The sequence below is a fragment of the Podarcis muralis genome, chromosome 8 (assembly GCF_964188315.1).
Source record: "Podarcis muralis chromosome 8, rPodMur119.hap1.1, whole genome shotgun sequence".
Lineage (NCBI taxonomy): Eukaryota > Metazoa > Chordata > Lepidosauria > Squamata > Lacertidae > Podarcis > Podarcis muralis.
This window is the reverse complement of record NC_135662.1, coordinates 59,647,803-59,665,363: the sequence shown is the minus strand read 5'-3', so window position 1 is coordinate 59,665,363 and position 17,561 is coordinate 59,647,803.

Sequence of the window (17,561 nt, the reverse complement as noted above, 5' to 3'; positions counted from 1 at the left end):
CAGGGAACTTTTTATATCTCCCCTCCCCCCTCCAATTGTGCTGGCACCTGGCAGATGCCTATTTACCACAGGCATCAATACACATAGTAATCAAAGGAAATCAGAGGCACAGATTAGCAACAGCTGCAAGTCATTAGTGGCAGACATGGGAAAGCACAGCTCTGCACCCAACTTTGAAATAACTAATAGGAGCATTTCAGAGCACAAGGGTTACCGCAGGGCACATCTGAACATGAGAGGCGGGAAACAATTGCTTTGCTTGTCTGGCAAGAGAGCCCCCTTCCTCCCTTCTGAAAAGGGGAGAAAAAGGGGGTTTGATTTGCTCTCTATTGTAGGGTTGCCAGATCAAGTTTCTTGGTGGGGGGAGAAGGGCACAGAGTGGAGCTGGTGGGGATCTGGTCTTTGGCATTTAGCATAGTTTGATAGCAGAAGCGTTGGAAATCAGTCAGTCAAGCTGTATTGTGGATTTCAGGATGGGCTGCTGTGCCAAAGAGGCTTCTCCTTTGACATGGCCTGTCTAGTTACCTGGCTAGATGCCTCTGCAAGCGCTCCTGGGTTTCTGCAAGGAAGGGGAAGAAGGTGGGCTGAGAACCAGCTGGATTCCCCAGAAGTCAGCCAAAGAGCAACAACAAGAGGTTTCCCCCTTCAGTGAGCCTCAGTTCAAGCTAGGAATGGGTGAACCTGTCAAATTTCAGTTCCTCATTTTTCCAAGCTTAAGTTCAGTTTATCTGCATTTTCATATCAGTTTGTGATTTTTAAAAATCCTCCTGAAGATTCATTAGCATTTTAGTGCAAATTTATCCTAATATATGCAGTTTTGCCTAACATAGACATTCTCCCCACAACACAATGCCTTTTTGCATGTCACTTTCACCAATATATGCATTTTTGCACACATTACATGGCTGGCAAACTGCCTTGCAATATCTGGAGAAGTGCGAATTTTGAAAGACTGCTGCCTTCTGGTTTGTCTATGCCCTCCTAGTTCAAGCTGCACTCAGTCTTACCTGGGATTCTTTACCAGCTTTTGACAGCTATATCTAGCTTGCTGCAGGCCAGTAATTTGGCCCATCCCTTTAAAATGAAAGCAGGATGGAGAGCAGCTGTGGCCATTGCTTCCCCAGCCCTTTTGCCTGCCATTGTCTGCTTGGCATCATCCTTCAAGTCTGGTTTGCTTCAGCTTGGGTGAGAGAGGACGGAAAAGCATACTGGGATGAGCCTATGAGGTCTCAAGACTTATCTGTGACTATTCAATGCTCCCAGGTTCCTGACACACTTCTGTCTTGATCATTGTGTTGGAGAACATGACCAGTAAGTCAAAACTCCCTTCCCTTCTTCTTTTCTCCAACTTTTGTCTTTTCTTGACTTCTTATAGGGTTGTTTGGATTTCTACCTTGGCTATCACTTGTATACCAAGGAGTATGGCTACCCCGACCCAATGTGGAACAGGTTCCACATGTCATTGGCAGCCGTTTCCCCAAATAACCCTCATGAGGGAATAGCTGTGCATGTATCCTGGATCATGATAGCTGCATAGGTCAGTTGTGCCCATTCCCAGTGTGTCACATTTGGCAATGGTGGCTGTCCTTTGTTTACTGGTGCTGGTGTGTCTTGCTTTGCCAGACTGATGTTTCTCAGTCATCTTGCAACACCAGTGAAGACACAACAGTCATTATGTTCCCAGACAAAGCATTTAGGTGCATAGTTTAACTCTTTCAATGCAGCCTATTTTTCTCCTAACAGATTTTAACAATGCAATGTTCAGCACCTGTTCCATATTTGAGCAAAGCCTCAGCAAAGTGTCCTCCAGTGGGCAGGCCTTCTCCTAATTGGTTGCTATCCCTGGTGGGCAACACCACCAGCAGTGCACTGATTAGCACTGGTTGGCTGGCTTGAAATGGTGCCCCACAGACGCCCACTGGGGGCTGCCATTTTAATTTCGCTCCGGCGGGAAGGTAAATGGCGTTTCCGTGCGCTGCTCTGGTTCACCAGAAGTCATGCTGGCCACATGACATGGAAGCTGTCTGCGGACAAACGCCGGCTCCCTTGGCCTATAGAGTGAGATGAGCGCGCAACCCCAGAGTTGTCCGTGACTGGACCTAACGCTCAGGGCTACCTTCACCTTTAAAGGTGGTCCCAGGACATGTGTCAGTGGAGGAACTTGCAGGAAATTGGGGTGCCAACAGCTATCCTAGGATGTGACATGATTTGGCCTTCATTCCAATGTGTGGAATTGGTGGATAGCAGAGCTGCAGAAGCTTGTTTGGAGTGGATGTGTATGGTTCTTATTAAATCACACAAAATTCATTGGCAAAAGATAAACTGTTTACTAAAGGTTTTCCAGCTTTGTTACACACAGAGAGAAAATGCTTCAGAAAACTTAGCAGATGTGTGAAGGGTTAGAAAACAAAAGTAAGAATGAGAAACCAGTCCACTAAGCTCACAGATTCATCTTTCTGGCTCAGCATGACCTTGAGATAGCAAAATGTAAATCATAATATCTCCAGCTGCCTCAGCAGAAAAGAACAGAACCTTCCAGAATGAACCAGTATTTTCCTGTTTCTGCCCTCAAATACTTTAGCCACAACAGGATGGCAGGAACTTATGCCAGCGCTGGTTGTGCTGGATTAAAATATGCTTTCCTCTCTGCTCTTTAAATGTCAGCTTATAGTTGAACTAGGAACTCTTAAATTATGGCTGTAAAGCCTCAAAGTGGTAGCCATTTCACTTTAACTAATCTGAAGTAAAAGAGCATCTTCTCCCATATGTGCCATGTTTTGCAGTTGCACTGATTCATAGTCCAGGGCTGTAAAACAGCTGGAGAGACCGATCATGGCTTTGCTGTGTTCAAGGCTGTGGGGGAACTTTGGACGTCACACTCTGTTCTAAGTCAGGGTTTCTCTGCCTGCATATGTGCGCCATTAGAAAGAGGCTATATTTCTGGTGGCCCTAGAGGCCTCATTAAATTGTGATGTGTGGTGTCACATTTCAAGCCTTGGCAATTTCTGTTGTCCCTTGTTTAGAATGAGAGATACATTTGCCTTAAGTGTGGCCCAGAAGCGGTTTTTGACACTACATGAAAACAACTCCAAAAATTATCAGCAAGTTTCAGATAATGATGTGTCTGCAGCACCTTCTGTCTGAATGTTTAGACAAGCTGAATATGCTTTTCTTCCCACCAACGCACCCATTTTTTACTTTTTAGTTTTTAACCGTAAAAAAGCAAGGACATAAATCTTGAGCAGTCAGTGGATAGTACTAGTAGTGATTGTAATTCCATATTTTCAAAGCTCTTTCTGTAGTTGCATCAGCCACAAAGAAGGAATAGATTGTGTCTTTTAGTTTTGTGAATGATTTGACTAAACAAACACGATCATAATTTCAGAATAATGTTTGGATCCTTTTCTTTTAGTGAGTAGCTTGTTTTATTTCCTTTCTCCCATTGTCTTTATTAAATTTGCTTGTATTTTAAAGAGCATATACAAATCTCTTAATTATCAATAACCTCATTTGCATGATTTGCATATGCAGGCTCACCTTTTAGAGTCAATAGTATAGTAAGAATGATAGTTGGAACTTTCCTTAAATGAAGTAACTTGGGCAAATCCATTGTAAAAATTTATTCGTTTGGATGATTTATACCCCACCTTTCCTGAGATTTATTTTCCTGCCTGAGGTGGAATCACAAATGGTGTCCCATGCATGGCCCAAGTTAAAGCTACATAGTGCCCAGTGCTGGCCAAGTTATGTATCTGAGGAAGATAATGCACCTTCCTGGGAGTAAAAATACAGCAAGAATAAAGTAACGATGCAACCCTATGACCCTTGGGAGAGCATCCTGGGGTCATGGGATTTTGTGGATCTGAATCTCTGCAGGTGGAGCAGGAGGCCCATCCATGGAGACCTCCTTGATGCAGCCACTGAAATGCTTGCAGAGGTCGCTTCTCCGCTGTCAGTGCCCTAATGATGGAAGGGGCAAAACGGAAGCATGGGGAGGGGAATGTCAGAGGCAGATCAGGGGATGTTTTGTATCTGCTGGATCTAAAGCCATCCCAATGCACCCCAAACTGAAGGAATGACTGCCAGGTGTGGAGCACACTTCCACCCACCGGGTGTGGAGCACACTTCCACCTGCAGACAAGCCACAGCTGTCTGAACATCATGTCCTCTATCTAACTTTTGCTCTCTTAGTGGTCTGCCGTGCCCTGTCCGTGACCTTTGTCTCCTTCGTCATACATTGTTCAAGGGGAAAGTGACGCGTTGGAAACAGGTGCCAAAATAACTTTGTATCACCCCTCGATCTCGGGATTGGAAGATGTGTAAAGGTCACAGTCCAAAATGTATCTGACTGGTTTTGCATATTGTGCTAATAAAAAGAGCCTCAGCAGAGCTAGCTGGCAGCTTGCCTGTGCACAGCTCACCTGCATTACCAACTCCCGCCTCATGGCCTTCACTTCACTGAACACGATGGTCCTGATGCTCCAGTCCTGATGCTTCTGTACTGACTTTCCTTCCAGATTCTCCAGCACTATTCCCGCCTTAAAATGGCACCATTGGGAAGAGAAATACTTACTGGAGCTAAGCCTACCTTTCCCCCTGGAAAACACTTACAGCTCTGCATTTTCAGACCATGAAGTAATTTTTTCTGGGAGAAAAAAAATCTTTCTGGGAGAAAGAGCTGTTCGACAGTGGAACAGACTCCCTCAGGAGGTTGTGGACTCTCCTTCCTTGGAGATTTTTAAGCAGAGGTTGGGTGGCCATCTGTCATAGATGCTTCCAACTCCTTGATTCTATGATTTAAGAAAATTTCCCTGGGTAGAGGGCACCATACACTTGTATGTTATACTGCAAACTGTATGAAAACACATAGGCTAAAATATGTAGAGAAACATTTTGTGGTAGTTGCTATCCTCAGTAATATGGATAAGTTTAAATACCTGTTGTCTTGCCCTCTTTGGGCTGATCTGCAATGTTTAAAACAGCTAAAATTCACATTGAAGGATGTTCAGCTTAGACAAAGTCATGTAGCCTCTCCCGAGATTTATGATTCTGTTTTTTAATGTATGTTTTATTTATTGTATAGGTCAAGGTTCTATTTTTTTTGTACAATTTTCATCTTTTACTTTATGTTCATGCGTTTCTGTATGGCTGCAATGTGTATTGGGTTGCCTTGTTAAAAAAATTGTCATTTTGTTTCTCCACCTTCCGCTCTGCTTGCATGTACCTGACAATCCTCTGGATTTTGCAGTTTCTCTGCCTTTGATGCTCCCTTCTTCACCACAGCTGATAACTAACAATTTGCTTACCCTTTTGTGATACCCAAAGTCAGTTGCCTGAGGGAGCCACCCTCTCTCTTTGGCTAATGGTAACCCCACATATACCAACATAAAGCACTTAGATAAAGATGTTTGAAAACAATAGATCTAACGCAGATCCAACTGGCATTCCCGCTCTGTTGTAAACAATTGGCCTGTAGTTCTCATGTCCCTTCTGAGAGGTTCCTCATAAGCTATGAGAGTTCCTCTGAATTCATCACATAGAGGAGAGGAGAAACATGTAACTTGTTTCCTCAGATGTGTCCAGTACCATCTGCTTCAAAACTGTGTTAGGCCTTGGACAGATCTGCTCCGAATTCTGCTTCAAGTTGTGTGGCAGTAGCATATCTGAAAGTCAGAGCAGCAGCTTCTTGAAGTTTCTGCCTGTGACTTGAGGAAGAAAGCAGGAGTCAAACGCACAGACTTCTGGTACACAAGATAAGGAAAAATATCTTTGAAATATTGGACTGTTGGGTGCGGATAGTCTTTCTATTCTCCCTTGCACATCTTCCATTTCCACATCCACAAAGAAAAAGGAACTGTCTGGAGATAATAGAAGCCTGGGGTTGGGGAGAGAAAGTTGCTTAGAAAATCTGGAATACTTAAGAAGCATCTTACTGTCCCTTTCTGGCCTTGAATTGGGCCAAGAGTTTCTGTGGGACCAGCCATGTTCTTCAGAAGAGCCTTGCCTTTTTAAAAACTGAATAATTTTGAGAGGATTTCTGTGAGTTTATCCAGAGGACTGTGTTATTTATGTATTATTATTTTATTCAGTTTATATACCACCCTTTATCAAAAGATCCAAGGGCAGGGTGCAACGTTAAGAACACATTTTATGTAGCACAATAATCAAAACATAATAAAAAGCATAATAAATAAAATAATCATAATAACAGCCCCCCCAGCACAGAGGTAATAGATTATTGAATAGCCAAAGGCCAGGGTTAAGAGGAATGTTTTTGCCTGGTGCTTAAAGACATGTAATGATGATGTTTTGGGAGAGCATTCTGCAGACGAGAAGCCACCACTGAAAAGACCCATTCTTGTGTTGCCAACCTCCAAACCTCATGGGGGGGGGGGCGACACAGAGAAGAGCCTCAGGTGACAAGCCCAGGGTCTGGGTCAGTTTGTATGGGGAGAGGTGGTGTTTAAGGTGTTGAGGTCATGAGCCATATAGTTAGGGATGAGTGGCTTTCCCCCATTCCATCCCTTCATTGTTGTGTGAATGTGTTCTAACCAGGGTTGGCCCTATCCTTTGGCAAGGTAAGGTGGCTGCCTCAGGCAGCAGATACAGAGGAGACAGGTGTGGGAAGGGCAGCAGCAAAGAGTTGGAGGTGTGCATCAGTTTCCCGAAGTCAGCCTGTTACCCTCAGGTGTGCTGTCCCATAATAACCTTAAAATGCTGGTGGTGGTAGGGCTACGACTGCTGCTGAATTTATGTCCAGCCCCCAGAAAATGAAATTAAGTAAAAGGTTCTCTAATACTTAGGACTGCAGAGATCCAACTTCAAGGAAGAAAAAGGAGGGCATTGGTTTACATAGGTCTTTAGTTTTGCTTTTTATTTTTTTAAAAGTGCTTAAATGATACAATTATTATGATATTTATAAATTATGTATGAAGCCTTTTTTGTTGATTTTTTTAAAAATAGAATTTACTGAGTAGTGAATTTCTCTTTTCTCCAGATTACTCTTGCTGTGAAGAGACTGCTAAAGGAAGGGTTCTGTTTTTTCCTCATTAGCCCACTCTTGAGCATCCCAGCTCTTGAGAATCACTGCTAATTGATACTTTTTCCATTTTAATTACATATAATTTTTCTGTTTTGCTATTCAGGGAACAAGAAGAAGAAAACAATACTCTGCATGCAAATATTCCAATCAACAGTTTAAAACCCTTTTGCTCTTGAATTTGCTCTTTATATTTTAGAAACGAAAATGAAGTGTTTATACGTGCCCTTTACAAGTTTTCAACATTTGGGAAATCTTTGCAGTTTAAAATGCCTAGAATTAGTTCAAAATGAAGGGAGGGGACCCTCCTTCCTTTTCTCTGTGCTTAATGGGAAAACGGCACATTTACAAAAATGCCTTTTGTTTCAAACTTCCTTAGTTTTTTTGGTTGTTGTTTTTTTAAAAAGGAGTGAATTAAATAACACCTGACTAGCTGTTCTGGTGCTGGTGCTGGTGCTGGTGCTGGTGCTGGTGCTGGGAGAAGACATTTGATTGAGTTCACATTTAGAGGTGAACCAACCTCTACTGGTATTTTCCAAAATAAGATGAGAACCAAAATACAGCCATCCTTTGAATTTGCCCATCTCCGAATTTTCCAATGCAGGTCTCCTATTAAGAAGAGCGAATAAAGGTGCATGTGTTGGGGGTAACGTGTGCCTATAAATGCATGTGCGAAAATGCATTTCAACAGGGAAAAACTGCTTTGCAAAAATGCATATAAACAAACATGTATATTAGGAGAAGTTTGCATTTTCACAGGGACTTTTTTTTTTAAGCCCACTGATGTGGAAATGTGGAGAACTATGGAAAAATGTGAGTAAAAATGAAATAGGACAGGTTTGCCCATCTCTACCTAAGGCTCCATTGCTCAGTTTACAAAACTCTGTTGTGACTTCCTTCCAGGTAAAGCGTTGGCTCTCCTTACAGAGCTGCAGATCACCATTTTGTGCTCCAGGTTGAACTACGTATTCTGAATGGTGTTGTCAGATACCTCCTGTTACGAGTTGCCCTTATTTTGCAAAAGATGCTAATTTTTCTAGCTTATCCAGAATTGGAAGGGGGCTTGCAGGTTATCTAAATAGTCTAACCCCATGGAAGATGAGGGCAGGAGAATTATAGAAGATAAAGGGTTGGATCCAGGGAAGATCGAGTGCCTCTTGTGCAGTGGGGCTTTCTTTGGTTCTCCTGCAGCTCCTTAAAAGTGGTGACTATAGAACAGCATGTGAAGGGATACAATGGGCTGGAGCTGGAGCTCAATGGGGAACTCTGGGACATCACTTCCTAATCATGACATCTTGGTACAATAATTTGCAAAGAGTGGAGGGAAGATGCCGCAGAAGTACATTGTGGAGATCCAAGTGCCAAGGCCCATAGGCTTTGTTTAGCAGCTTGCTGTGATGTTAACATATGAGAGTGCTGGAGGTGAAATAGTTAAACAGGTTACCCAATCAGAACCCAGGGGGTGGAGTCAGAGGGACTATAAAACCAGCTCTGGGAGGGGCGAAGGGGGGGAGATTGTTGGGAGTTGGGTGGTTGGTTGGAGTGGGAGTGAATTGGGATAGAGTCTGTGGGTAGGTTGAGTTAGTGTAGTGAAATAAGCTGAGCCAGGAACAGTTGGGGGCTAGGAAGACAAGTAAATATCTCAGAGGTGGTTTAGTGAGTGAGAGCAGTTAGCGGAAGTTATAGGTCTGGATAGGCATCCCATGATTGTAATTGACCGATACCGTTTATGAAACCACACGCTTGTTAAACTGCAATAAATAAACAGAAGTTTATGTTCCAATTTAGCCCTGACTGGACTCAGTATTGTACTAGGTAGGGCCTGGGTGGTGGCAAGGAGAAATAAAGTGGTGGCACAGGGATCAATAGATGGTAAAACGTCTGGGGACCCTGTGTGACCGCCACACTTGCATGTATGATTATGGTTCCACAAGGCTTTACTCTGTAGGCAATGGCAGCCACTGTCAGATAAAATCTGTGTGGGGCTGGTGTTCTTTCTTTGCCAGAAATTCAGAACAAGGCAGGGTTGGAAGGTAGTACATAATTTCTGGTCACCTGCTTTGGCTAGTGGATGTCAGAGCTGTCCACTACAGGTCCATAGCCCCTCTCTTTCCTCATGGGGAGGGCAATGAGAATGAGCAGTAAACACTTGCTAAATTTTCAGACTTCAGAAGATGAGCTCTGGTCATCTTTACAGAGGAATCTTTCCACACCATGCTGATGTGAGATGTATCACCAGAAATTCTCTGTGTACAAATGCATTTCCGCTATGAAATAGATTAATGGGCTAGTCTGATGAGACTCCAGGCATTGCTCGAAATGTAATTGCAATTATTCCTTAGCAAGTTTGACTCCATTTTATGAATCATCATGACTTACTGTAGCCCCTGCTGAGCACACAGAATTGCCAGTCTGGGGAATGTGAACAGTAACTTCATCATATATTTTTTTAGTGTTATAATGGCTGGACCTAAAGAACAACAATAACATAAATACACACATGCATGGAAGCTTTCTCTTCCTCTGGTCTCAGTTAGAACAAAACATTCCTATCCTATTCAATTGGCCAGTGCAGCTGTCCAGCTGGCTGAAGCTGAAATGTTAATGTCAGCAAGCAGATGATGAGTCACTTTGCAGAACTTTTTTAGGACTTTTCCTTCCCCATTTGGACTCATCTATTTCTGGTGTTTTTGCTGTTCCATGCCGCTAGCACATCATGTGGGGCCTTCAGGCAGGAGGGGAGCCCTTAGGAATAAATGGTGGCACATATAAATGGTGGAATTTCAGTGTCTTGTCTACAATTCCTCCCTCTCCCCACGACTTATTCAAGCGAGTGTGGCAGGACTGTCTCTCCTCATATGAACCAACTCAAGGACTTGCAATCATCACCTGAGGCTCTTCTTTGTGTGCCTCCCTCCATGAGAGGCCCAGAGGCATGGGGGCAGCCAGGATTTTTGTTAAGGGGGGGCAAGCCTTTTGTTAGGGGGGCAGAACCTCAGTTTGCTATGTATTTTATTGATTTTTATTGATTGGGGGGCAGCTGCCCCTCTCTGCCCCCCTCTGCCCCCCTCTGCCCCCACTTGGCTATGCCTGTGTCCAGAGGGTAGTACGACTCATGCAACACGTTGGCGACTAAGATACATACAATAATTACCAAAATAATTATAAATTCTTTATCAATCTTCTGAGAAAAATATAAAACCTTGTGCAAAGCCACAGAAACTTGCGAACTACCCAGTCTAAGATGAACTTAGAATGTCTGATTTCAATAGATTTTTCAAATGCTTAACTCAGTCTTTTGTTTTCTTTATCTTTTTAGGTAAGTTCATGAAGATACCAACCAAAGGTACGTTTGGTGCTGTTCACAATACTGAGAGATGCTAGTGAAGTTGTAGATGGACGTTAATGAAGTTGTAGACAGGGTGCCAGCGTTTTGCACCTGTTTCGCCCTGGCAGTCCAAGTAATCAAGAGGCCGCTGTTCGCCCCTGATGGGGCCCTTTTACTGGGGCTTGCAGGTAGCACATCCCAAGGTAGTTTTCTGGGCTGCTTCAGTGGTCTAATCTCAAAGCCTTGATACGTATATTGATATTCAGTTTCATAGAGAATACTATTTCTTGGCTTAAGCTTAAGAGACGGGTTTGCTTAGCCTGTTTCCAGAGGGTGGCAACACGAGAACTGGCCTTTTCTGCAGTGGCTCCCCTCTTGTGGAATGCTCTCTTCAGGAAGGCTCATCTGACACCTTTGTTACACATCTTTAGGTGTCAGGCAAAAACAATCTCTTCTCCCAGGTCTTTGGCTAATTAAACAATCTATGGCCTTTTGAACTGTGTGGGTTGGTGGTTTTTGTTTTTGTTTGTTACTATGGTATGTGTTTTGGGGGTTTTGTATAAACCTCCCTGTGATCCTTGGAGGAAGGGTGGAATGGAAATTTAATACATAAGTAAAAAGAAATAATAATTACAGGATCATCACACCGTTTTCTCTGTCTTTGTATATCCCTGGGACCTCTTCACCACATTCCAACATCCTGCTTTTTACACAGTATGTGTGCAATGCTCCACAGCTGCTGCTGTCCTGATGCAATATTTCTAGCTCACCTGTGTCTTCATCTGAGCTAGCAGGGAGAGAAGCACCATGGAAGGGAAGTAGCATGGCAGCTTGATTACATTTTCCTTGCAATTGTTCCCTTCCCCCCAAGATCATGTGCTAGGAAATGCACTTTAAAAACCCAAACACTTTCCCAGTGTTTCTTTCCAACTTTAAGAAACAATAAATTAGCGAATTTGGGACACAAGAAGCACACTCTGTGCTGTAATCAATAGGAATTTATTTTACCTTCTATGGCATTTATTATTGCTTTCCTCTTATTGACTTTGTCTGCTATAAAGCAATTTCTTGCTCGCGTTTCCAAATATTCTAGAAATTGCATTGTTATGTATTTCATTGGAGAGACATTGGTTTTTCTGACATCTTGAACTATTTAAGAATAGTTTGTGCAAAAAAATAAACAGAGTTTGTTTACATTGCTCAAGTGGCATGAGAATAATCCCCACCACAAAGACTTCCACACTACAAATATACTGTGAGAAAATGCAATAGTTTTGATTGCTTTATGCTATCCCCAGGATCAGAGGTGGATTGCCTCTGAAAACCAGTTGCTGGGAACAACAGCTGGTGAGAGCTTTTGCCCACTCCTCTTGTTGTGGGCTTCTCATAGGAATCTGGCTGGCTACTGTGGGAAGCAAAATTCTGGACCGGATAGGCCTATGGTTTGTTCCAATTGGGTTCTTATGTTCTTAAAGAGACTATAGAAGCTGAGTACTTCCATTTTATAGTACCACTCCAGATAATAATACTGTATTTTTTTTTAAAGCAGTGAAATCTCACAAGCTCATTCCCTTCTCACCCTTTCCAGCCAATGCCCTTCTATTCCATTACTCTTCCGCTTTTAGCTTTCTCTTTAAAACATAATGTACCTTATTTAGTTTTAAAAAGATGTCGTGCTTAACTTCTCCAGTGCTGGAGTGCTCATCAAATAAAAAAGGAAAAGAACTGGCACATATCTGTTACCTTTCACTCCCTGTTTAAGTATATAGTAGATTGAATACCACACCATTTGACATTGAATGCATTTGCAGGATTAGTGCACAAAGGCTAAAGTGTGGTTAGGACAATGCTCTTCAGGTCAAGCCCTTTCCTGAAATACTAGGCTAAAGTTGCCTTGCTGGAAATCTTTGAGAGAAGAAACAGCTAAAGACTAAACCCTACACAAATCCAGAATTGAGACTCTGAGATGGTTGGAGGCCTCTTGCACACCTCCTTCTGGCAACTCCTGTAGCTAAGTTGGTGCCAAATGTACAGTGAAACCTCGGGTTACGTACCATCTTCCTTACGAACACTTTGGGTAATGAGCTTCGCTAACCTGGAAGTAGATGCTCCTGGTTGCGCATTTTGCCCTGGGATGTGAGCAGAAGTCACGTGGCGGCGGCAGGAGGCCCCATTAGTGAAAGCACGCCTCATGTTAAGAATGGTTTCGGGTTAAGAACGGACCTCTTGAATGAATTAAGTTCGTAACCAGAGGTACTACTGTATTGCTTTCCTATCCTTTGGACCACACCAGAGAGACGGACAGGGTGTGTGTGTATCTTGTAATCTGGGTATCCTAGGACCTCCAAACACACTGCCCAGGCTTGCACCCCGGAGAGGTCACTTTAGTGCTGCAAACGTAGCAAAAACAACACAGGAGGCAGCAGTTACAAGTTATCGGTCTCTGCAGCCACTGGAGGCACTGTGATTCTCCTGCAGTTTGACTTTGCCCCCAGATGTGCACTCCATTGTCTTTTGAGACAGACGGGTGCCAACTCCAACAACAGGCCAAAGCTTTCTTAGCCTTTTTAAATCTCTCTCTCTCATCACCGTGACACCTAGCTAACAAACTACCCATCCCTTCTGCCCTGCCCTTTTCCAAATATTCTCTCTCCATTCACCGAGCAGTTGAGGGAGGAAAGGAACCACATCCTCTGCTCTAAACATGTGCAGGACACTCTTGTGTCTATCTGGAATCCCTCCACCTCCCCTGGTTAGTGCTCCTTCTATTAACAAAGATATGCTTATTTGACTAAGGAGCCTGAACGCTCAGACTGACACTGTGCCTGTGCATAAAGATGAGGTGTAAAAGACTGATATAAATCATATGTGAGCAGGAATCCTCCTCCTCTTCCCGGAGATGGCCTCCTTGTTGTTTTGTGGTATGCTTTTCCGAAAGGTATATTGATGAGCATCCTTGGAATGACTGCCAGCTTGTCCTTGACTAGCGGCTTTGGCTGGCTTCAGTCCAGACTTCCTGGAGCCACAGGCTGCCCCCATAAGAGCTGCCTTTGCTACTGCTGCTGAGCCCTGGGGTTAACACACCTGGCACTAAGAGTCTCCGGTTCTTGCCGAGGAGCCTGATGCTGTCACATCAGAGGCAACCTTCCTCCTGTTCGTGCTCACGCTCCCACCTGCCCACTCACCTGTAGAGGAAGGTGACACAGGACAAGTCACTTTCAGTGGATATAAAAAAGGAAAACTTTTCCGGGTGTGCCACACTGCCTTCAAAAGGTCTGCTTTGCATTTTCACATTTATGCTCTGCATTTAATTTACAACTCAAGCACGGTTCTTCGAGTTATGGCCATTAAAAAACAACAACATTCGCTTGGTTTTCTTTAACACGATTATTTTCTTTATTTACCATTTAATATTAAAAATGCTCTATGTCGTTAACATAAAATAATACAAAATATTACTTTTATATGTTTTAACTGATTTTATACATTTTAATGTTTTCAATAACTGTGCGCCGTGCTTTATGGGTGCTTATGGAAAGTGGTGTAAATAGAATAGAATATGCTAGAGTGACTCCATCAAATGTGCTTTCACATGTTATAGGGATCATGCGCTAGGGAAATCTATTTTGGGCAGCCTACTTGTCATGAAAGTAAATAAAAGTTAGGTCCATCTTCTGCTCCCTCCACCTTTTTTCTGGTAGCACAAGAAGATATTAGGGTTCAGTTCATTTTTGGTGTAATGCTTTCCTTAAACAATTTCAATCATTATTGACACTAGGAAACCCTCCCATCAGGTGTCAAACAGATAAACAACTATATGACTTTTAGAAGACATCTGAAGGCAGCCCTGCATGGGGAAGCTTTTAATGTTTTATGGTGTTTTTATATTTTGCTGGAAGCTGCCCAGAGAGTGGCTGGGGCAATGCAGCCAGACGGGTGGCTAATAATAATAATAATAATAATAATAATAAGGGGCTTGTGTATCACAGTGGCTCAGAGCTGCAAATCAGAAAGTCCTTGGTTAGAATTTCCCTTTTGCAATGAATTTACTACATGGCATAAGGACAAACCATCTTTGCTCTTGGTCCACTCATCTGCAGTATGGGGTGGGGGCAAGAAGTAAGCCCCTGAGGTAAGGCAGAAGCAGCAAACTTCAGAGCTGGAGGCAGAATGTGGCCCTCCACATCCTTCTGTCTGGCCCTCAGAACTCTCCCCAGGTCACACACCCTCCCTGGACCTATTTTTCACCTCCCACGAGTACTTTTACCAGGCTGGAATTTGTCCTTAGACTCTGGTAATACCTCTTGCTTGCCTGAATGGAGGGTAAAGAGGTGTGTGTGTGTGTGTGTGTGTGTGTGTGTGTGGAAACTAGCCTACTGTCTGGTGTTTCCCAAACTTGGGTCTCCTGCTGCTTTTTGGAGTACAACTCCCAGCATCCCTAGCTAGCAAGACCAGTTGTTAGGGATGATGGGAACTGTAGTCCAAAAACAGCTAGAGACCCAAGTTGGGGTCCAGATAACGATTGTTTGGCACACTTTTGTCTCTGGCTCCGCCCACCAAAGGCATGTGGCCCCTGGAAGGTTATTCAGAAAGGAATGTGGTCCCCGGGATGAAAAACATCCCCCATCCATGTTGCAAGCATTATAACCAGCTAATTCATTTTGAACACATTAAAGCGCTATACAAGTGTTCGGTAGTATTAATACAGCCGTACATGACAGGGTGGAACTATGGTGTCTGTTTTGGTGAATGCTGCAGAACAAATTTTTTTTTGTTACATGGAACATCCTTTGTGCTCTTGTGTAACTGTGATGTTTATTATTTATTATTTAGGAATAATAGGACATCTGGCAGTCCGAGCTACAAGGCCAATTCTTAGGAAGAAGACAGATGTTATTGTAGGCTTTATGGCACAACAAGAATCCCCTTGTATAGCAATCATGCCAGAGAACTGAGAGGGTTAGTGTGTGTGTGTGTGTGTTTGGCTGTTGCACGGGCCAGGAACTGATATACAAGATATAAAACCAACTAGAACTTCAAGTTCCAATGTGCATCGAAGCCAAGCCAAAAACGATACTTCATTGCTCAGCATGGAGCTCACTGGCTGCCCTTGCATCGCAGGGCAACTTTACTATACAACTGCAAGAATTCCCACCTTGGCATCCTCTGTAGAGGAACCTAAAATTGAGACAACCATGCGGAACAAGCAAAGAAGTAGTGAAATGTGTATGTGCACCAACAACTTATGCAGCAAGGCAGGCTATCGTGTGATGTTCAGAATTCAACGCCTACACAACTCCCACCCCCCAGGGTCACGATCATTAGTCCATATAACGTCCTTCTTGAACCCAAACATGGCACGAGGGAACCACAGCCAAGAACTGACAGCAAAGCTTGACTTGTATACTTGGAATGGTTACAGACAGAAGTTGGGCGCCACCCCAACTCTCTGCCGAGTTACTTGCAAGATTCCAGAGGGTTCCAGGGGCTCACCCAGGTTTTCTGCTCCTTTGAAGAATTGAAGATGTGGCAGGGACTGTCATAGCTTCAAGAAGTATGGTTTATTCACCTACTTGCACCTCCACTCTACATGCAGGGAGTCCAAATATTACAGCATGGCCATTTCAAAAAGGGCTTGTTCCCCTCAGCAGCGCAGCCATGGAGCCCAAGGCATCTCTCCCAGCCAGCTTCCACCCAGTCTGCCCAAGACGGATCTCCCCCATTGTTCTCTCTCCTTCTTCTTCCTGGCACACCTTGATCCAAAGGTGCCCTGGAGAGAGTTTTGTTGCTTATCCTAGATTTTCTTTTGCCTCCTGACACAAATGCATTGAGGTTGTTTTGCCATCTCTTTAGCTGATGAGGAAGGATGGGAATAAGCAAAACATGAAGGGGAAAAAAAGAAAAGAAACTTAGGTAACACTGCCATTTTAACCCAAGCTAGCTCAGGCTGATTGATTTCCATGTCCTAAGTTCTTGTTTAATGCACTTATACAGCCCCCTATAGTTTCTATGTCCCAGTTGTCTTCTGTCCCCAGAACAAGTCTGATTTTACAGTTTTTACCATTTTAAAAAAGTTTTCTGTATTGCATTTCTTGTACATGACTTAGAGCATACCCACCAACATTTCTCTGATGAAAATAGGGGCCTCCTATTCGATGATGATGATAATAATAATAATAACAATAATAATAATAATAGTTATTACTTATGCCCCACCCATCTAACTGGGTTATCACAGCCACTCTGAACATATATAAAAACATAATAAAACATTAAAACACTTCCCTATACAGGCCTGCCTTCAGATGTCTTCTAAAGGTTGTATACTTACTTATCTCCCATGCTCAGGGGTTGGATAACTCCATACCTTCCAATATTTCTCTGATGAAAATAGGGATGTCCTAAGGAAAAGGACATTCTAGGATCAAATCAGAAACCAGGATGGCTTCTGTAAATCTGGGACTGTTCCTGGAAAATAGGGACACTTGGGGGGGGGGGTCTGTTAGAGATGTTTGTAGTTAAGCAGTATATAAATTGTTTGAATAAAAAAGTGCATCATTGCAATTTTTATATTGGTCACTAGAGGGAGGGCAACTACATGGAATTTTGCACCTATCTTGCATCTCAAGCAAGATCACCAAGGACTTTTTATTCTGTGCTTGTCCACATGCTACGTGAAAATTGGTGTTTGGGAGATTGGTCGTCATGTTAGAGACATAATTCCTGATTCCTGTGATCTTGAAAAGTAGTGGCAGAGTTTTTTGCCAGTGCCACAAGTATGCTTTGTCTGATTTCAGGAATAGAAGAAGCTGCATTCTACCCAGCCAGACTGTTGGTCCATCTGGTTCAGTATGGCTTACACTTTACAAACAGTGGCTCTCCAGAGTTTCAGGCAGGGGTCTCTCTCAGCCCCACCTAGAGATAGAACCTGGGACTTTCTCCATGCAAAGCAGATACTGTGCCACTGATGGGTGATGGAGAGGAGAACACTGAGCCCTGTTTTAAACAGGTTGAAGCATGACATGGATCTCGCAGCAACTGTGCAAGTACAAAGGTCAAGGACAAAGAGGTCCAGACATAGTGTGTATAAGATCTAGTATGACGGCTATCACATCATAGCCATAAATGCTTATATTTTTTATATTATGCTTTATATTGTTTATGTTATATCCAATGCTCTTTTACATGTGGGAG